General features: G+C 40.5%; 1 protein-coding gene and 1 long non-coding RNA gene across 2 annotated transcripts in view; one reads left to right on the top strand and one right to left on the bottom strand.

Annotated features, from left to right (window-relative positions):
• The window catches only part of tmem121ab (transmembrane protein 121Ab), a 76,457-nt gene extending 54,001 nt beyond the window's left edge, over window positions 1-22,456 (bottom strand). The window contains exon 1 of the mRNA XM_067418205.1: window positions 22,172-22,456. The gene's annotated coding sequence lies outside the window, so the exon portion shown is untranslated. The remainder of the gene's footprint in view (window positions 1-22,171) is intronic.
• The window catches only part of LOC137041661 (uncharacterized), an 82,844-nt gene that overhangs the window by 42,474 nt on the left and 17,825 nt on the right, over window positions 1-22,545 (top strand). The window lies entirely within an intron of this gene.

Genomic DNA, 22,545 nt, shown 5'->3' on the forward strand with positions numbered 1-22,545 from the left:
ACATAACATTGATTTCTCAATGAGGGGTCTCTTACTATTTTTTCCAGAGCTGTATATATTTTGGTGCATTATTGTATTTAAACATTCAGTTATTTTTGTTCTTACAAAAATAGTTCTTAAAGCTGTTATGCTATGGCAACACTTTTTTTTGCAACTTATTTAAATACCGTGATAATATCGTATATCGTGATAAAACTTCATCAATTAATCGCAACATGAAAAATTGATATCGGCACATGCCTACTCTGCGCTCGAGTAGCCGTTTTCAGCATTTGTTTATTATATTCTGCATATGCCGATGTGCTACTCATTTTACCTGCATTACATAAATAGTAAGGAAATATAAGGAATGTCATTATTTTAGATAGATTATTTGTCACAAAGCACACATTTTGCACAATATGGGCAAATTTAAAGGGGGGGGTGAAACACTCAGTTTCAGTCAGTGTCATGTCAATCTTGAGTACCTATAGAGTAGCATTGCATCCTGCATATCTCCGAAAAGTCTTTATTTTTTTAATAATTATATAAGAAAGATGCGCTGTTCCGAGTCTTTCCGAAAAAAGCCGAGCGGGTGGGGGCGTGTCGTGTGAGCGGAGCTAAATAATGACGTGTGCTCGCTGCTGCTATGTTGAGTCGAGTGCGTCGTAAAGCTGTCTAATCCCTAACAGCGGGAAAAAAACTTTATTCAAAATAAAAATATGGCTTTTAATCAGATACAGCCATACATCTATGATCCGGAATCAGACCCAGAGGCTGCAGTTGAACAGGAGCAGCAGCAAAAACGACTAGAGCAGGACGTCTCTATGTGGTACAAGTTATACACTAACTATATAATATGCTGAGCGGCTTGTGTTATTTACATATTTATACTTGAATTATATCGTCGTATTTTTGTCTTTGAAGGTGTACATGTGGGAAGTGCAGTTGTGCACGTGTGTTTGTGTGTTTACGCGTGGTTTGTGTAGACAGTAAGCGGACTAAAAAAAACACAGACATTTGAAGCAGTCTCACTCACCCTTCTAACGTTGGGACTGCTCCATCCTTCAGCATTAGGCGATTGGAAAATCCGGCGTCGAGCTGGGCCTTGTTTATGAAACAGTCGGCACCGAAATGCAGCGAACAGACATAAACATTCGCGCAACTCAGTTGCTGATCCGGAAAAGCAAATTACATCCACTGTTGCCTTACCGCGGGGTTTTGGGGGAATCTGTGCAGGACTGTCTTGGTCTGGCAACCAAAAACGCACTTTTTTGGTGACATTATGTGCTATGTGTAATTGTCACCTGTCCTGCATCTTACAAACCAGCGCTTTGATGGGCGTAGGCTGTTGCTTTCGCTCTCTCCCTCTCTCTCTCTCCCTCTCTCTCTCTCACGCGCTTCCGGTAGAATTGTCCGTAAGGCCCATACAAGGAAATTCCGCCCCCATTAACGTCAAAGGGGACGCATGATCTCAAAAAACTTGCCGAAACTTATGACTAACCGGAAGTAGTATTTTTGACAAAGAAATACTCCCATCAAACGTCCACCTTAACTTTTGAAACTTTGTCTATGTTTAGTATGGGATTCCAAGTCTTTAACAGTGTAAAAAGATCAGTATGCATGAAACAGCATTTCACCCCCCCTTTAAACATTGAAATAAAAATGCTTTGAGCGGGTGTAGTTTATTCTTAGTGAATCCTCCTGACTGCTGAACTCATGATGTTTGTATGTGCATGTGTTCATCCAGTACAGAAAAGATCATGCTCTTCACCTCCTGCCACTGTTTCCTGTTTCTCATTCAGCTGGAGGACTCAGTAATTGGAAAGATAAAATCAATAACAATTGAGGATAAGATATGACACACACACACACACACACACACACACACACACACACACACACGCAGAACCACACAGATGCTTTCTGATATTCTGTTCTCTACAAATGGCTCGGCCCTTCGTTCAGTTAAAGTCCGAGGGATTTTAAAAATGTTATGCTTGAGGTAAGAGGTTTGTGTAAATCACTAACCCCACGTATGAGCAGTAGCATGTCAGTTTTTGGAATTGAAAACTGCATTTACTTATGGGTGTGTCTCAAAATCCCCTGTTCACACAGCAGCTTAAAGTAGCATCTCAAATACTGTCTGTATGAAGATGCCAAACATTTTTGGTTGCCTGCTTTTACATGCAGAAGAACTTTAATGACATCCCATTCTTAATCCGTAGGGTTTAATATGGAGTCGGCCCACCCTTTGCAGCTCTAACAGCTTCAACTCTTCTGGGAAGGCTTTCCTCAAGGTTTAGGAGTGTGTTTATGGGAATTTTTATATATATATATATATATATATATATATATATATATATATATATATATATATATATATATATATATATATATATATATTTTTTTTTTTTTATGTATATAGTCTCCGCTCTAATTCATCCCAAAGCTGTTCTATCGGGTTGAGCTCAGGACTCTGTGCAGGCCAATCAAGTTCCTCCACACTCGCTCATTCTTGTCTTTATGGACCGACGCTTTGTGCACTGGAGCGCAGTCATGTTGGAAAAGGAAGTGGCCATTCCCAAACTGTTCACACAAAGATGGGCGCATGAAATTGTCTGAAATATCTTGGTCTGCTGAAGCATTAAGAGTTCCTTTCACTGGAACTAAGGGGCCAAGCCCAACCCCTGAAAAACAACTCCACAACATAATCCCCCTCCACCAAACTTTACACTTGGCACAATGCACTCTGGCAAGCACCATTCTCCTGGCAACCGCCAAACCCAGACTCGTCCATCGGATTGCCAGACAGAGAAGCGTGATTGACTCCAGAGAACACGTCTCACTGCTCTAGAGTCCAGTGGCGGCTGCTTTACTCCACTGCATCCCACGCTTTGCATTGCTCTTGGTGATGTAAGGCTTGGATGAGCTGCTTGGCCATTTAAACCCATTCCTTGAAGCTCTCTACACTGTTCTTGAGCTCATCTGAAGGACACACAAAGTTTGGTCTGTAGCTATTGACTCTGTAGAAAGTATAATAGTATCTCACTGATAACGTGCCTTTATTGAGTGCTCCAAATCAGTTTATGAGGGTTCATTTCAGTTAAGATGTTCCTTTAGAAGGCAGCAGTCTATATAGACAGTATAAGCGGGGCATAAGTGTGTGTTTTAGGAGGTGTATCTCTGCTGGGCTCACCACTTGAGCTGATTGATTTCACATGACACGACTAATTACTGTGTGCCATGAGGAAACGAAGGTCTCCAATACATCAGCTGTACTACTCCCTGCGTGTGTGTTTAACTTGATGTGGAGAGCAGGAGGTTAAAGCTGCCGTGTGTAATATTTTTATGGTAAAATGCTCTCTCTGCGGAGCCAACTATCATAGTTTGACTTCCTGAGGAATGTAAACAGCCGACTCCGTGGTGCTTTCAGAAAATCTGGTGATTTGAGCCATCTGACTTACCAACTTGTGCACTGCTCTAGCGTTCAACTGGAAATCACCATTTTTGTATTGCAAATATTGTTGGAAACTGCATGCATTGCTTTTGACTTATAGATTTTGCTCTGGATAAAAGCAACTTCGAGAGGAATAAATGTAAATGTAACTTCTGATGTCATTTTTGGGGTCAGGGCTATATATGAAATCTGCACATAATGCAATGATAAATTGCATTTTAGTAGTGTTTCCATGTTTTATGGCGACTTCCTTTGGCGTAAGGGTTTTTATACCGTACAAACCGTATTTTCTATCCCCCTATACTGCCCCTGCCCCTAAACCTACCCATCACAGGAAACATTCTGCATTTTTACTTTCTCAACAACAACAAAAATCACTTGATGATTTATGATTTATAAGATGTTTCCTCATGGGGCCAAAACTTTTTTTCGGTGTACAATCTACAAATCAGCCACAATGTAGAAATAAATTACACAGCAAATACAAGGGGTTAATTGAGGAATTCATTGTTTTGCATGGATATTAGGGTGTTGTGTGTGGATGTTAGTGTGTTGTGGGTGGATGTTAGGGTGTTGTGTGTGGATGTTAGGGTGTTGTGGGTGGATGTTAGGTTGATGAGAATGGATATTAGGGTGTTGTGGGTGGATGTTAGGGTGTTGTGGGTGGATGTTAGGTTGATGAGAATGGATATTAGGGTGTTGTGGGTGGATGTTAGGGTGTTGTGGGTGGATGTTAGTGTGTTGTGTATGGATGTTAGTGTGTTGTGTATGGATGTTAGGGTGTTGTGTATGGATGTTAGTGTGTTGTGTATTGATGTTAGGGTGTTGAGAATGGGTGTTGTGGGTGGATGTTAAGTTGTTGAGAATGGTTGTTAGGGTGTTGTGGGTGGATGTTGGTGTGTTGTGTATGGATGTTAGGGTGTTGTAGGTTGTTGTTGTTGTTGTAGCCTATTGGCAATTTAATTGCATAGAAAAGGCACGCCATTGCAGGGTACAGTAGTGTGTTTTGCATAAACACTACAAAGTACAGTATACTGCAAAAACCAGAAAGCCATTTCAAACAGCCCAGTCATTTCTGCTATATGTTTCTGGTGCCACTTTAATGTGCATTTGCTGCTTCTCATCTGAGTGTTTTACTCTTTTAAATGTAAACCTTACAGAAATGTAATACGGCTGGACTGACTTCATTGGCTGCTCATCAGAGACTCTCTGGTGGACGTTTGACCTCCCATTGATCACAGACCAGTGGGATTGAAATAGAAGCCATTATGTCGGTATGGGATTGTGGTGCATTTGAGAGAAAAAGAGACTGAAAGAGAAAAATGGACTCGAGGAAATGAAAAGGAGAAATAGATCGTTACACTGTCTAAAGAAAATGTCACTGGTGTTGTCCTGTGCAAGTCATTTCAACTTAAATTATGTGTAGAGTTGAATCAGAAATAACTAAAGTTGTTAAAGTTGCTTAGTTTTTTGATAAGATGTTGTAATGTAAAAACATATTGTTCTTTATATTGTCGTATTTTATATTGTATAAATAAATACTATTCATATTTTAAATTAGATTTATTTTTATATTTTCTGTTTCAATTAAAATTCTTTTCAATTCCAGGTCTAGTAATGATTTTATGTGCTTTTGTCATTTTTATTTTTAGATTATTTTTATTTATTAATTTATTTTTATTTATTTTGTGATTTCAGCTCCAACATGTTTTTCTAATGCAACATTTTTCATTTTCTTTCAAGTTGAAGTTTTTCATTGAATATTTATATTTAATTTATTTCAGCTTTATTTCATTTAAAAAAATTTAATTGGTTTATCTAACAATAGCAACACATGCTCAACACAGCATGCTAATTTTTCCATATACTTCAGCTTGACGTAAATGTGAGATGTAAATCTCATTTCAAATTTCACAAATGCTTTCTGGAGATGTTAGAGTCTAAATCTTAATGCTTAGTGTTAGTGGTTTGTTCAGATCACATTAACCCATAATATAAGCAGTAATAGTGATGCCTGACTTAACAGACGCCTCTAAATCTAGAAAACTGGATGCAAACGTCTGTGATGAAGAAAAAAATATTTAAAGAGAGGAGGCACAGCACAAACCAAGCATCACAGTCATTCCAGACCACAGCATGTCAGGTGAAATTCAGAGTATACACACACACACACACACACACACACACACACACACACACACACACACACACACACACACACACACACACACACACACACACACACACACACACACACACACACACACACACACACACACACGCGCACACACAGAGTAATTAAGCACAATCGTTATTCAACACACACAGAAACAGAAAACAGCCTTATTGGTGTGGGATATTTTCCCTGCTGGGGCTGAGCATCCATCTCCCTGATCGCTCTTTTCTTCATGCACCGGGTCAATACAGTGGGGGAGAGTCGGTGCTCTGTAGCTGGTCTGACTGCTGCCAATGAGCAGCATTATCTCAGTGCCAGCAGCAGGACTGATGCCATTTCATTCTGCACTATTATCTTCCTCCGCTTTGGCTTCTTGAATTAATGTGACCTGTTTACTTATTCTTGTTTTCTGCCTTGTAGTTTCCTGACTGATTATTGAGTTTCTTTGCAAGTGCTCTCAAATTAAAATGTGAAGAATTCTATATAACTAGATTTTACTCCTTTTATTTTATTATTTAAGTGTGAGGGGTGTTTACCTATGCAGATATTTCTGCTGTGATTCTAGGGTGTTATAGGTGGCTGTTAGGGTATCGTTTGTGGTAGAGTGCTGTGGGTAGATGCCAGGGTGCCGTGAATGATTGTTAGGGTGTCCTGGGTGGATGTTATGGTGTTGTGGGTAATAGTTAGGGTGTGTGGGTGGATGTTATGGTGTTGTGGGTAATAGTTAGGGTGTGTGGGTGGATGTTATGGATGCCCCCAATATTAAATGTTAAATGAGTGAAATGGACACTGAATAGAATAAATTATTATTATAAAACATTGTACACTAATCTACACTATTTTAATGTTGCTGTGGGACAATGTGAGAGACACCTATCAAATGCAATGCAGTATTGTAAATATCAGTACAATAGTGGAGCAATAAAACAAAATAGATTGTTTAGAACTGTAAATTTAATTGCACAGACCCCAACTGGCCAACAAATATTTAATTAATGTCGTGGCTCTGTCTGGTCCTTTGTTAGCGGGGCTCATGTAATCCTTGGCGTTCTTAGCCACTAATTTTGTGGTGGCATGTAACGATGTGAAGTGCTTCATTAGATTAATGAATTGCCCCCGACGTGGAGAGACTCTTCCTGGGCAAAAGTTGCACATTACATAAACATTCTTACCTTTCACCTCAATGAGGAAAAAGGAGTTCTTATAACAGTAAGTTACAGTAATTAATTAAACAGTAATCAGATTACTCATTACTGAAAAAAAAAACGCCGTTAGTAACGCCGTTTATCTATAACGTCATTATTCCCATCACTGGTGTTGGGTGGTGGTTAGGGTGTTGTGGGCGGTGGATTTTAGGGTATTGTGGGTGGTGGTTAGGGTGTTAGGTGGATGCTAAGGTGTGGGTGGTGGTTAGGGAGTTAGGTGGATGCTAAGGTGTGGGTGGTGGTTAGGGAGTTAGGTGGATGCTAAGGTGTGGGTGGTTGTTAGGGAGTTAGGTGGATGCTAAGGTGTGGGTGGTTGTTAGGGAGTTAGGTGGATGCTAAGGTGTGGGTGGTGGTTAGGGAGTTAGGTGGATGCTAAGGTGTGGGTGGTGGTTAGGGTGTTAGGTGGATGCTAAGGTGTGGGTGGTGGTTAGGGTGTTAGGTGGATGCTAAGGTGTGGGTGGTGGTTAGGGTGTTAGGTGGATGCTAAGGTGTGGGTGGTGGTTAGGGTGTTAGGTGGATGCTAAGGTGTGGGTGGTGGTTAGGGAGTTAGGTGGATGCTAAGGTGTGGGTGGTGGTTAGGGAGTTAGGTGGATGCTAAGGTGTGGGTGGTGGTTAGGGTGTTAGGTGGATGCTAAGGTGTGGGTGGTGGTTAGTGTGTTAGGTGGATGCTAAGGTGTGGGTGGTGGTTAGATAGTTAGGTGGATGTTAGGGTGTTAGGTGGATGCTAAGGTGTGGGTGGTGGTGGTGGTTAGGGAGTTAGGTGGATGCTAAGGTGTGGGTGGTGGTTAGGGAGTTAGGTGGATGCTAAGGTGTGGGTGGTGGTTAGGGAGTTAGGTGGATGCTAAGGTGTGGGTGGTGGTTAGGGTGTTAGGTGGATGCTAAGGTGTGGGTGGTGGTTAGGGAGTTAGGTGGATGCTAAGGTGTGGGTGGTGGTTAGGGTGTTAGGTGGATGCTAAGGTGTGGGTGGTGGTTAGGGTGTTAGGTGGATGCTAAGGTGTTGGGTGGTGGTTAGGGTGTTGTGGCTGGTGGGTACGGTGTTAGGTGGATGCTAAGGTGTTGGGTGGTTAGGGTGTTGTGGCTGGTGGGTACGGTGTTAGGTGGATGCTAAGGTGTTGGGTGGTTAGGGTGTTGTGGCTGGTGGGTATGGTGTTAGGTGGATGCTAAGGTGTTGGGTGGTTAGGGTGTTGTGGCTGGTGGGTACGGTGTTAGGTGGATGCTAAGGTGTTGGGTGGTTAGGGTGTTGTGGCTGGTGGGTACGGTGTTAGGTGGATGCTAAGGTGTTGGGTGGTGGTTAGGGTGTTGTGGGTTGATGTTAGTGTGTTGTGGGTGGTGGTTATGGTATTGGGTGGATGCTAAGGTGTTGGGTGGTGGTTAGGGTGTTGTGGCTGGTGGGTACGGTGTTAGGTGGATGCTAAGGTGTTGGGTGGTTAGGGTGTTGTGGCTGGTGGTTAGGGTTTTGTGGGTTGATGTTAGTGTGTTGTGGTTGGTGGTTATGGTATTGGGTGGATGCTAAGGTGTTGGGGTGGTGGTTATGATGTTGTGGGTTGATGTTAGTGTGTTGTGGGTGGTGGTTATGGTATTGGGTGGATGCTAAGGTGTTGGGGTGGTGGTTATGGTGTTGTGGGTTGATGTTAGTGTGTTGTGGAGGTGGTTAGGGTGTTGTGACTTTTCTAGTTGAATTACAGTTAAAAATGTACTTATGAATTTTTTTTTTTAATTCCCAAATTAAGTTACACACTAATAAACAAGCATGTGAATGTGCCAGAATTAACCCAAATGTCTATTTTTCAACTGTAACAGAAATGTTAAAAAGTCAACATAAAAACAAAAACAAAGTTATATAACACACACAAATAAAAGCACAATACATGATCCCACATGGAAAAAAAGTTTCAGCAGAAAATGTTTGGTGCAATACATTTTAGTCAAGTCAAATTCCACTTCCAGGTGGCTTAATTCAAATTAATTTCTAAATGGGACACAACCGTTAGCCTAGAAATCTAGACGCACCCTAGCGGCAGCAAATTTAATTTGCCTGCAAGTGTGTCTAGCAACTCTCAATTCCTTTCTGAGCTGTATTCCTCAGAATCTGGACGGCCCAATCACATCATGTAGGTAGGCTAAAGAGTCGGCGGGCGGGGCCATAATGACGATGGCCGAGTTGCGTTTGCGTGCTTCTAGTAACAGTCTTCTAGTAAACACAGAAACTGGCGAACGGCGGCGGTCTTTCGAATCAGCTCTGCCCGCGCCTCCGAAAGACTTGGAGTTAAGCTTTCCTCTGAGAAAAGAACAAAGAGCGGCACTGAAGTCATTCTTAAAAAGGGAAGATGTGTTCGGAGTTTAGCCGACCGGATACGGCGAATGTTTAATCAGTCAGCGAGGAGCGAGCTCCCCTTCACCGTCGTTGCTCCGGTTGGTGTAGCGCTATCCTATCGCGTGCAGAGGGAGTTTGAAAGACAACTGTTTATCCCGCCCCTCGGATTGAGCCCTGTCAATGGTGAGTTTCCAGACCAAACATCTTGATGTGGGTCTGGCTTGTCAGGCTACACAACCGTATTATTGGTACAAAATATATAGATCTACATGTACCGTATATACCCAAATATAAGACGACCCTGAATATAAGACGACACAACTTATTTTTTGGGGAAAAAATCTGGTTTTCAACAGACAATTGTTTTATTTGAAAATTCTACTGATAATTCATTGGAATTTTTTCAACACCATTCATTACAGGGCTCGACATAAGCCTGTTCATGTGCTGTTCAAGTAAATCGGTCATTCACTTGTCCAAGTAAAAAAATTTGCTTATCTGGATAAAAGGTTTATTTTTTATTTTTTTATGTTGTAAATATAATTTATTCTGAAACAATATATCGACCAATCAGCTTTGGCATATTGAAATCTGCATACTTGTGATATGTTTAGCTTTTTTAAAGGGCATTTTTACCACTATATTCTTAAATTTGATCTATAAATTCAATTAAAATAAGACACTATAGGGCTGTTGTTGCCAATCAAATTAAATAATTTACACTGAAAAATTACATCTGCATTAAATACTGTTATGAGATTTGTATTTTTGGATTAATAAGACATTTTAGAAAGTATGTTTAAACATGAAACTAAACCAAGAGTAGGTGGCAGCAGGTGAGTCTTAATGAGTGATTCATTGAGTCATTCATTCAAAAGATTCATTCAAACAGCTGATTTATTCAAGATTGAGGCAGTCGTTTACGAACAAGTTATTGAATCTTTGATTCAACCGATTGATTCAAACACTGAATCATTCAGTAACGCACACTGTTGCTGTGAGACGCGTTATGATTCTGCTGTTTAATTGGAACTTTGTTGCTTAGAATCTTTGTCTGGAACTATTTCACTGCTGAAATAGAACAAAAACACTCAATACTGCATCTAAAATGTAAGTGACTTGATGTTAATTTGTTTATGGAACTGTCATATGAAATCAGTGTCATTTTCAGTCGTAATGGTATTCAGGAAAACACTCTTTTAGTTGAGTGATGTTGTTTAATTGTATCATATGGCATAAATATAAAATCAACATTTTCAGTGTTTAGCGCAGTTTCTCTGTGTGAGCGGCGTTCATGTGTTGTGATTTATCTTTGAGAGGCTGCGTGAGCGTCAACAGCGTGACCTTGTTATCGTCAGTTTAATAGATATGTGATTTTGTCTATATCCCGAATATAAGACGACCCCCCATTTTCAGCCTATTTTTAGGTCACAAAACCTCGTCTTATTTACGGTAATTTATAAAAACATGTTTTGCTTTTACGTAAAGACGCAGTGTAAATAGCCACTTAGTAAATGCTTGTTTATTAGTTTACTTTCAGTGCAGTTACAAGTGAAGTTCTTCAGGAGTGACCAACGGTTAAATGCAATGCAAAAGAATGTGCAAAACATTGTGTTTGTGGAGGTCCAGTAGGTGAGAACAACTTTTCTAGTGTATTGAGAGGAAGAAGACGAAAGAGCGGCTCAGGCAGTCGTTATGTACGAGTCCAGCTGTCTTGACCTCGAAAAGCCTCACGCGTGTAACTGGGGATCCGGGTTTAGTGCAGGTGTGGGATTGGCAGAAGCTGTGATGGATGCAGCGAGCAGAAGTTATCATGCTCCGCCAGCAGAGCTGCTTCTAATCTGAATGCACGTAAGCAGATTTGGGTCGCTGCAGAACCTTCTCACAGACTGGAACCCTCTGATAGCTGGGGCCATCATCTCTGTGGGGTTCTGCAGTATCTGTTCTCCTCTATTTGTGCCTGCAGAGGAGCCACCGGCCCTGGAGGACGTCCTGCTACACTGGCAGAGATGCAGCGCTCTGGATCAGATGTGATGACATGCTGATCTGCACGCTCTACTAACTCTGTTCTCACATGAATATGAGCATCTAGCTGCTTTAGCTTGAGAGAAAGTCAAAGACTCTTAGATTCTATTGACAGGAATACCTGATTCTGTTTGACAGAATACCTGATATTAATGTTCATAATATCTTAATATCATTCTTTAGTCACATGTAGCAGTCACATTGTGTCTGGTCAATCATGGCGTTATGTGGTCAGATATTAATAATTATATTTAATAATTATGCTTTCCAGTACTTTTCTAATAAATCATATTTATCACAATATTCATTAATGTGTGGATGTTAGGGTTTTGTGGGTGGTTGTTAGGGTGTTGTGGGTGGTTGTTAGGGTTTTGTGGGTGGTTGTTAGGGTGTTATGGGTGGTTGTTAGGGTTTTGTGGGTGGTTGTTTGGGTGTTGTGGGTGGTTGTTAGGGTGTTGTGTGTGGTTGTTTAGGGTGTTGTTAGTGGTTGGATGTAAGGGTGTTGTGGGTGGTTGTTAGGGTGTTATGGGTGGTTGTTAGGGTTTTGTTGGTGGTTGTTTGGGTGTTGTGGGTGGTTGTTAGGGTGTTGTGGGTGGTTGTTAGGGTGTTGTTAGTGGTTGGATGTAAGGGTGTTGTGGACGATTGTTTAGGGTGTTGTTAGTTGTTCAGGGTGTTGTGGTTGGATGTTTAAATGATTAGTTGACCCAAAAATGAGATTAATGTCATAATGACTCACCCTAATGTTTTTAGTCCCTTTCTGGACATGGACAGTATAGTGTGCATAGACTGCATATGCTTTGGGACTAAAATATAAAATATCTTAAACTGTGTCTGAAGATGAACAGAGGTCTTATGTGTGAGGAACGACATTAGGGTCGTTATAGAGTCGTTAATGACATCAATTTAATTTTTGGGTGAACTAACCCTTTAAGTCTTGTTAGTGGTTGTTAGTGTGTTGTAGGTGGATGTTATGAGTGGATGCATTTTTTCAACCCACTCCCCTCCATATCAAGCAAACTTCTAATTTTATAAATGTTTTCCCAAAAATCTATTGAAGGGGGGATTTTGAAATCCACTGCCGCTTCAATATACCTGTATATATTTATATCCTATAACTTCATAATCAAAACCTTAATTAATATTCATCTTCCTATATTACCTATAATATTATAATGATTCTATCCAGTTATGATTTTGTTTTAGTTTCTTGTTTTCTAAAGTGTGTATTTGGTCTCTGAGGAGTGACTGAGGGTCTGGCCTAGAGATGTGTGATGTGTCACTAAACACTGGCAACAAGGTCGTGTGTTTGTGTTTTTGAGGTATCACACACCCCTAACATGTCAGGAGTGCAGTAACAGCGTTTGCTCACTTAGCCCGGCTTCCAGATATGAAATATGGATTTGTCTTTCATTTAATTTATTATATTTTATTCCTTTTATTTTTCCTTTTACTTAAACACTAAAGACTCAAGATGAATATTGCCTGTACTATTGTGTGTCCCTCTCACTAAAAGAAAGCACATGTTATCAGTATGTTTTGGTAAGAACTGGTTAGAACTGGAGCTTAATCAGCTCCAACCTTGGAGAGACTGTGTATCTGTGTATGTGCGCAATATTCTATGTTACAGATCAGAATGGTGTTCAATGGGCACCCTAAGAGATGGGTGGACTTGTTGTTCTGGGCAAGCTGGCGCCTGCTCCAGATCTGGAAGGTCACTACGGGCCTGATTCTGGGTGAAAGCATCAACAAGTGACACGTCTATGGAAACATGCATCAGATTAACTGACATGAGTGGAAATTTACCATGACTGTGCATTGTCTCTGAGCCAATCAGAAGCATCCACATTGCAGTAATGACGTGGATAAGACCTTGAAAACGGTATAACGGTTGGGACAATTGTATGTACGATAGGGCGAGGCAACGAGACGGTGAGAGAGGGAGCGCGGCCTACGAACTCCTTGTGAGACTTGAAGCTGGCTTCTGCTTTTGAAACTGCAAACTATTCTTAAGTAAATTTTTCTTTTATTTAATTGCAATCCTGACTCTGTCTTCATTTCTTCACTACTGGTCCTGGGTCATAAGCTGTTAACCCCTAACTAGGGCTGGGACAACGCGTCGATGTCATCGATGACGTCGACGCAAAAAATACGTCGACGCAAAATATGCGCGTCGATTCGTCAGACCCAAAATAAAGATGGTGGCGCCGGAGAGTAGTAGCAACCATAGATATACATAATAAAGTATATTATGTAATTAAGTCTATTATTTATTATGTATATCTATGGTAGCAACACGAGTGGCTCCTCAGACTTTCAGAAGTGCAAGGCTTGCGGGTTGGCGCGCGGCGCACACGGAGCAAGCGCTCTTATACACAGGTGCGCATGCACGCGTTTTGTTGTCACGGCTACATAAACAAATTTCTGCACACAGGAAGACAGATGTTTAAATTAAGTTACGGTACCGACATCCAGTTATGGTGTCCCGCCTTTGTTTTACTGTCTATTAAAGTCTGCCGCGTTTAAGTTACGGTGTAGCCTGTGTACTGTCATACATGTTTTCATAATGCAGAATATTCACTCAGCGCGCTGTCAGGCAGTTTGGGGCTGCCCACTGCACGAGTGTGTGCACTCGAATGCCGTGACATCGTGAGCTCACGCATACAATCAGTAGTAACAGTTCGCTATTATATCCATATATCCTTGCTTTTCTTGTAAACCCGATAAAATCCATGGCAATGAATGTCATCGGGGATGTTTAATCCACAAGCATTCTGAGAATTATTCCTACTTGTCGTTCACATCAATCTAAAAGTTGTCCTTTTAGGCTATAGGCGATTTTCATTCAAAGATGGAAAAGTAATTGCTATGTAGCCTATTGTATCATTTTTTTGCTAGATAAAAACATTAAAAACATATTGCAATAAATAATTTCTCTGTTTAGCGTATGAATGGGCAATCCGATCCAGTCAGTGCTGTCATTAGAGTGTGATAGCCAAACTTAACCCTTGATTAACCAGCGGCACTATTTGCTATTTATCTTATTACAATCACATGCATTTTTACATGATTTGTTATTTGTTCTATTTTTTATATCTTTGCATTATATATGCAAATGTTTACTCATTAGAAATAATCTTATCTTGTTCATATAATTCAGTGTCACCTATCAACCTGTAAGTTTTGCTGCACAGCAATGAAGATACTCTTTACAAGACGTATTGTGTCCTTAATAATGGCATCAGAATGCAGCCAAAGCACATGATGGTAATAAGAAGATGGCTATAATTAATTGTAAATCATCCAAAATAAATGCCATGATCATTACATTTTATACAGGTGTTACTATATTGATTTTGTAAAAGGTGATCAGCAACCAAATATTGATAATATGGAAGTTACTGCCTTTTGCCTTGGCATGACTCCACATTTTTTGCAGACAATACAAAGGCAGAGTGCAGTAACTTCAAAATAGGGTGTGTGTGTGTGTGTGTGTGTGTGTGTGTGTGTGTGTGTGTGTGTGTGTGTGTGTGTGTATTTTGTTATGATTTTATTGAATGCATTGTTCTTGTATAGTCTTTTACTTTGGAATTTTAAGAGCAATAAACATATATTGCAATGTTAAGGAATTAGTTTTTTTTCATTCAGATAATTAAATCAACATGTATAAATTGCTATTAGGCAATTAATGGGGAGATAATCGGTAATCGAATCGAATCGTAACCGAATCGGACAGGAAAAATTAATCGTTAGATTAATCGATGCATCGAAAAAATAATCGCTAGATTAATCGTTTAAAAAATAATCGTTTATCCCAGCCCTACCCCTAACACTATTATAGTCAGTATTGAGGATAAAAAATGTTTCTGATAAATATCGATCTGTTTGGCGCATGTCTATCATATAACTCTACACTCTTTCTTCTCACATAATACAATACAAATATTAATTGACTTACTATATGTTGCAATATGTCGCTTTGTATAGTTCCAGCTCTTCCTGCTGGGTTTTATTTTGACTCTAAATTCATATGGTGAAATACTCAATATGACCACACATTCATTTACTGCATTGTGTGTCAACCATTAACAGATACAGTAAAACTAATGAACTGCATTACTTGGCAGAAGATGTGTTTATTGGGATCATTACTCATTTTAATTTATTGAAGACTGGCATCATTCATCTTATTTCTGTTGCATTGTGTCTAAGAAAGTAATGTCTCATGGCTTGATTTGACAGAGTCATTTTCAGTATTTTCAGTGTAGCATTGATATATTGTGATAATTATTCTCTGAATGCCATGATATGCGTTCTCTGTTGTGCCATACAACTTGACTTCTTTTTTAATAATATACGCCATTGGCAGTGCTTGTAAAGGTCACCAAATGGGGTCAACATTTTAAATTAAGTTTGGTACGATGCTGTGCCGCACTCTATAGATCATTCCGTTGATTTAAAAAACACTGTATTGTTTCAGAAAGCAAATGCAGGACTCTGAGGAATCACTGTGCTTTATAGATCTGTTCTATCAATACAGACTCATGGTCAGCCTGGTTTCCACATTTGATGGTCTACGGGAAGAGCATTTCCAGCTTGTTAGAGCAGCCTAATCAAAAGAGGCCGTTCCATTAGCGGCCTCACGCTGGACTCACCCCAGGCAGTGACAAGCACTAGGATGTTGCCAGATTGGAATCCATTATGAACCGTTCTGCACATGTCTCCACGTTAGCCAGCGGCTGATTCCACTGCAGCTTCTGTACACCACAGGTTTGGTTTCAGGATTTTACATTGCACACCAAGTGGGAACCCAGCGCAGTGCTAGAATTATTTAAACGTAGGGTAGGTAATTTTCGGAAAGGCTAGTAATAGTGAGCTAGATTTGAGATCCCACGCTCCCAGACTGTCTCCAAAGTCACACATCCTACAAAACTCAAGCAAATAAAAGCATCACAAGAGATACCACTCATGTCTCAGCGCACATAACATTACAGTAAGACAGAACATAAACAACTTAAAGAGCTGTGACCTGTACCACCTGACTGCTGCAGATTCATTTCGGCGTTGATAGTGTATATGCATTTCTGAATCAACTCTTTCATTTTGGAGATTACATTTATTTGTCCTACACTTTGATCTTTGAAACTTTGCAGACCTTTTAAATTAAACGGTAATAACAAACAGCTATTATTGCACCCTTTGTATGATAGGTAATATTCAAAACAAGCATAATAGGGGCACTTTAAACCTGTATTTATCTAATGTGGTTTTGCTAATATGTGACAATACAAGAAATCTAGGAAATTTGACGTATGGCGTATCAACTGAAATCCAAAGGGGTTTTCTTCCTTTTAAAAGTTGATAAGATTGTATATTTGTTTTACTATTAGCTATAGTTCTGTTTTCATTTACTACTGTTTTTTTTTCTTCCTGCTCTCCGCCACTAAAAAAAATGGGTCACAACCCTCCTGTGACTGGTATATTTTGACCCATTTTTGGCCTACTGCTCTAAAACAGAACTAAGGATCATTTCTATCTGGTACCATCAGATAAAATGAGTTTCTGTGGCTCTGTGTATCTTTTGGCTTTTGCTCAAGTAGAAAAAAACTCACTGGTTTCGTGCATATGTTGCATTAACATCATGCAGTGTAGTTTCTATTCTATATTTTGTCAGTATTTCTGTTCACAAACTGTGCCCAATCATTGTGCAACATCAATCATTTTTTTTATTTTTTAGCATTTTCTATTAGAGATGAGTTCATTACCATTCAAGCAGTCTTATCACAGGGGGTCATATCTGAACATACAAAAGCCTTTCCCTCTGAGAGCGGCTTATAAACAAACACATAATAGAGCGATTCAATTATTGGCCTCTAGATAAACCACCAGTGGGACTCGCCAATGTCAATAATGCTGATAAAAGAGATTCAGAATGTATCCGTCACACACATCAGGCTCTATAAATAGAGGAAGCACTTACTCCGACAGCAGCCCAAAACTGATGTAAACTAAGCTGCAGGAAAATCATCTATTCTGGCTGGGAATCAGAAGTTCATTCATGTGGCAATTTGTAGTTTATTTCCTTTCAATTTGGGAAAAGGCACAATTCATCCTCAGGGAAAAAATGCTTTTGTTTTATGTGGAAAACAGTCGTCTCATTATTACACCGTCTCAGATATATATAAAATTATGATTTTTAATATTTCCAATACAATCTTTCAGTTTTTTCCCTTCACTTTTTCATTCTGGTGAGGGAGAGATGATAGACCAACTAAACCAACTTGGATTTAAGTCAGTATCTCATAATGGGAGCTGTGTGATGGAGCACCATATGCTTGTGAGCCACGGTTTGATTCCTGCTCCAAAATTATATGGACCCCCCTTCTACATAATAGGTTTGATTAATGAGGTTCATTCTCGTGTTGTGCAGAACATTCACGCTTCAGCAAGAACCAATGAGGATCATTCTTGTGTTACGCATCACGTTTGAGCTTCAGTGAGAACCAATGAGGTTCATTCTTGTTACGCAGCACGTTTGAGCTTCAGCGAGAACCAATGAGGTTCATTCTCATGTTACGCATCACGTTTGAGCTTCAGTGAGAACCAATGAGGTTCATTCTTGTTACGCAGCACGTTTGAGCTTCAGCGAGAACCAATGAGGATCATTCTTGTTACGCAGCACGTTTGAGCTTCAGCAAGAACCAATGAGGTTCATTCTCATGTTACGCAGCACGTTTGAGCTTCAGCGACAGCCAATGAGGTTCATTCTTGTTACACAGCACGTTTGAGCATCAGCGAGAACCAATGAGGTTCATTCTTGTGTTACGCAGCACGTTTGAGCTTCAGCGAGAACCAATGAGGTTCATTCTCGTGTTACGCAGCACGTTTGAGCTTCAGCGAGAACCAATGAGGTTCATTCTTGTTACGCAGCACGTTTGAGCTTCAGCGAGAACCAATGAGGTTCATTCTCATGTTACGCAGCACGTTTGAGCTTCAGCGACAGCCAATGAGGTTCATTCTTGTTACACAGCACGTTTGAGCATCAGCGAGAACCAATGAGGTTCATTCTTGTGTTAAGCAGCACGTTTGAGCTTCAGCGAGAATCAATGAGGATCATTATGGTGTTAAGCAGCACGTTTGAGCTTCAGCGAGAATCAATGAGGTTCATTCTCGTGTTACGCAGCACGTTTGAGCTTCAGCGAGAACCAATGAGGTTCATTCTTGTGTTACGCAGCACGTTTGAGCTTCAGCGAGAACCAATGAGGTTCATTCTTGTTACGCAGCACGTTTGAGCTTCAGCGAGAACCAATGAGGTTCATTCTTGTGTTACGCAGCACGTTTGAGCTTCAGCGAGAACCAATGAGGTTCATTCTTGTGTTAAGCAGCACGTTTGAGCTTCAGCGAGAACCAATGAGGTTCATTCTTGTGTTACGCAGCACGTTTGAGCTTCAGCGAGAACCAATGAGGTTCATTCTCGTGTTACGCAGCACGTTTGAGCTTCAGCGAGAACCAATGAGGTTCATTCTTGTTACGCAGCACGTTTGAGCTTCAGCGAGAACCAATGAGGTTCATTCTTGTGTTACGCAGCACGTTTGAGCTTCAGCGAGAACCAATGAGGTTCATTCTTGTGTTACGCAGCACGTTTGAGCTTCAGCGAGAACCAATGAGGTTCATTTTCATGCATCAGGTTTGGTTGAGCTTCTGTTTATGTTCGCTGATCAATGTTTAAATGTGAATAAGAGCCTAAATTCAATCTGTTCATCATATAAAGCGACCGAGTCTCTTAGTTTAAGATCTCTTTATGAACATTTTTTTGAAGTGTCAAAGTGGTAGTTGTGTAGCTGTGGAGGGACAGAAAGATCTCAAATGTCACCCAAAATATAATCATTTGTGTTACAAAGATAAAAAAAGTCTTATGGTTTGGAATGACATGAGGGTGAGTTTTCATTTTTCATTTTCATTTTTGGGTGTACTAACAGGAGTCTTTTTCTATTCCTGCATGACAGTGTCCCAAAGAGAGCTCTGTATGACAATGACTAACTGACTCTGGTGTCAAAGTACACCTTTGGGATGAATTAGAGCCATCTAAATATCAATAAATAAAATCTGAATAAAGCAGCATTTCCATAGCCTAGTAATCTAGATGTACCCTAGCGGCAGCAAATCTAATCTGGATCTGGAGTGTCGTCTAGCAAATCTCAGTACATGTCTGAGCTGCAAACGCTAAACTCTGGTCGGCCCAATCACATCGTGTACAGAGTCGGTGGGCGGGGCTTAACATAATGACGACCGAGTTGCGTTTGCGTGCTTCTAGTAAACACAGAAACTGGCGAACGGCGGTCTTTCGAATCAGCTCTGACCGCGACTCTAGAAGATTTGGAGTAAAGTTTTTCTCTGAGTAAAGAACAAAGAACGGCACTGAAGTCATTCTTAAGAAGGGAAGATGTGTTCGGAGTTTAGCCGACCGGATACGGCGAATGTTTAATCTGTCAGCGAGCTCTGCTTCACCTCCGTTGCTCTGGTTGGTGTAGCGCTATCCTATCGCGTGCAGAGGGAGTTTGAAAGACAACCGTTTATCCGTCCCTCGGATTGAGCTGTCAATGGTGAGTTTTCAGACCAAACATCTGGATGTGGTTCTGGCTTGTCAGGCTAGCATTTCTATCCTCTGTGTTTGAAAGAACACAATCCTCACTTCTGAGGAAACTGATGAACAAAATAAAAATGGAAATGAATGCAGTATTCACCGGGGGAGTCATTGTGACTCATTTACTAAATAGAATAAATCTAGTTTATGAACATGAAATATTTAGAAGAAAACTAATTTCATTATTAAGTTCTTTTGCATATGCATAATTAAGTTTAAACTGAGGATCTCAGCTTTCTTTAATCTTACTATAAATTTATATTTAAAATTTCATTCAATAAGACATTCACAAACTATAATGAAAACACCTAGATTTCAAGCTATTGATTTTCTAGCGTCTTAGAGGATATATAATGCACGCCGGTTTCTGCCAATACATCATGGCATTATCCCTAGATATCTTTCAGTTCACTATACATTTGTGTTGTTCACATTATATATACACTTACACGCCGATTGCCAACAAAACACATATGATGGAGTTTTACTCACTGCCTGCCGCTTCCACTCGTAACCAGGAACAACAGACACACTTGCAGAACTCTGTTGCTGCTCTAGAAAACTAAACTGCATCCAGTTTCCTTAACGCTGGGTTATTGTGGAAGCTGAACAAGGTTATCTTTCCCTCACACCAGAAACACACTTCTTCAGTGACATTGCTGATTTCATGGTCTAAAAACGAAATGGCAGCACAGCAGACGGCTCCCGTAACCAGAATGAAGCTCATTGATGGGCCTGTGCGGTCTTGATCTCACTCTGGTTGATGTGTGTGTGTGTGTGTGTGTGTGTGTGTGCGCATTCTCTCATTCGGGAGAAGTGCCCATATAAGGAATGCCGCCCTTTATGAAGTCATACAGGGCCATAGTTGAAAAAAACTTTCTAAAACTTATTTGAATCCTGAAGGAGTGTATTTGGCACAGAAATACTCCGTCTTACGTCCAACTCGTTTTTTGAAATTTTGTCCATGTCTAGCATGAGAATCAACTCTTTATCAGTGTAAATAAGTCAAAATGCTTGAAATCGCATTTGACACCCCCTTTAATGGGAGTAAATCCCTTCATCTAGAGTATGTTTCAATAGTGGAAAATCTTCCCAGAAGAGTTTAAGCTGTTTGAAAGTAAATGTTCAACAAGACAGAAGAGCATCAGTGAGATCAGACTGTTGCTGGGTGATCTATATGGTCTGGCTCGCCATTCCAGTTTCAGTTTTCAGGTCTGGGCTTTTACAGGCCAGTCAAGTTCCTGGCCAGCAGAGTCAAAAACCAAATAGAAAAGAATCCTCACAAAACTATCGCAATGAAATGAAAGCAAAGAATTGTCCAGAATGACGCTGCATGGTGTAGCATTAAGATTTGCTGAAATAGCCAAACCTATTAAAAAAAGAGGGGAGACCAAGAGAAAACACCTCTCCAGTCAACCTGCTGATTATAAGTGCCTGCTGAAACCAACCTGTAAAGCTCTCTGTATCTTGTACTCTTTGGTAGAAACAAGATTGTAAAGGCAACTTTGTGGCACTTACAAGGCGGTTTGGGGAACAGGGTCGTTCCCAAGAGAACCACCGGCTCAGTGGTTTCCACAGCACTGAGGATTCATAAATCAAACGCTGAGCTGCGTAATATCATAAAGTACCCAGAGAGCCTTCCCAGGCCGCTGCGTATGTGTGTGTAATAAACTTAAGACGCCGGCAGCAACACACTACTGCATCGTCTACAGACAGAAATGACCACACACACCACAAAACACGAGTAAAAGCAACCGTCTCTCATACCGGTGAATCTCAGCTGGTTTAAGGTCTGTTCTGATGGGTCACGGACAGCAGGGACAAAATGGATGTAAGTGCAAATAATGAAATGCAGCTAAGAATATAATCAATTGTGCACAATTAGAACAGTTCAAATGAGATAAATGCATTATCTTTTGTCACGGGGCTCAAGAAATGGTGGATTGTTTCTACGCATGTTTTGGTCCAAAATGTTCAGTTGAAATTTTAACCAACAGTTGGGTTTGTCCATATTTGACCCAATCATAGGTTGAAGCAATCCAGCATTTTTAGTGTATGATGTTTTAGTGCAAATTCATCTGTCACTTACGAATATTGATGCAGTTTTTGGCTCAGTGTGTATTTCATGTGTTTTGGCTACACTTGTGTATAAGATTAATTTTTTTGTTCTTTCAGTATGATGTGACAAAACACTTTTGGTCGTCATCTGATGTGCAATGTAAAATTCTGAGCCCTGAAACAAAAGCAGTTGAGACTCATACACTCTTACTTTCAGTGAGTTCAGTGATATGCCAACGTTACACTACTGTACTAGTTAAACTGAAATGATCTGAGGTTGGAGACAGAAGAGTTCTGTCATTGGTCATCTCACCTCAGAGCTCAGTCTCTGTCCGCGGTGCTCAACTGCCAGAATGATGCTTTTAATCCAGCAGGAGACCAAACCCGTCCGGCATCTGATTCCATGAGGCTTCACGGTATTAAAATCCAACTCATGTAGTGAGACAGAAAACACTGAAGCATTACACGAGGATGATGTTGAGAGGAAAAGCCTCGGAAACAAACGTTTGCAAATAGAAAAAGCCTGTTTGGATTCCAGCGTGTCTCGCAGCTGCGCTCGGATGAAATCACGATGCAATTCACCTCATTCCCGAATGCTTGCTCCCCCTCTCTCTCTCTCTCTCTCTCTCTCTCTCTCTCTCTCTCTCTCTCTCTCTCTCTCTCTCTCTCTCTCTCTCTCTCTCTCTC

This window comes from Pseudorasbora parva, chromosome 15 (genome assembly GCF_024679245.1).
Source record: "Pseudorasbora parva isolate DD20220531a chromosome 15, ASM2467924v1, whole genome shotgun sequence".
Lineage (NCBI taxonomy): Eukaryota > Metazoa > Chordata > Actinopteri > Cypriniformes > Gobionidae > Pseudorasbora > Pseudorasbora parva.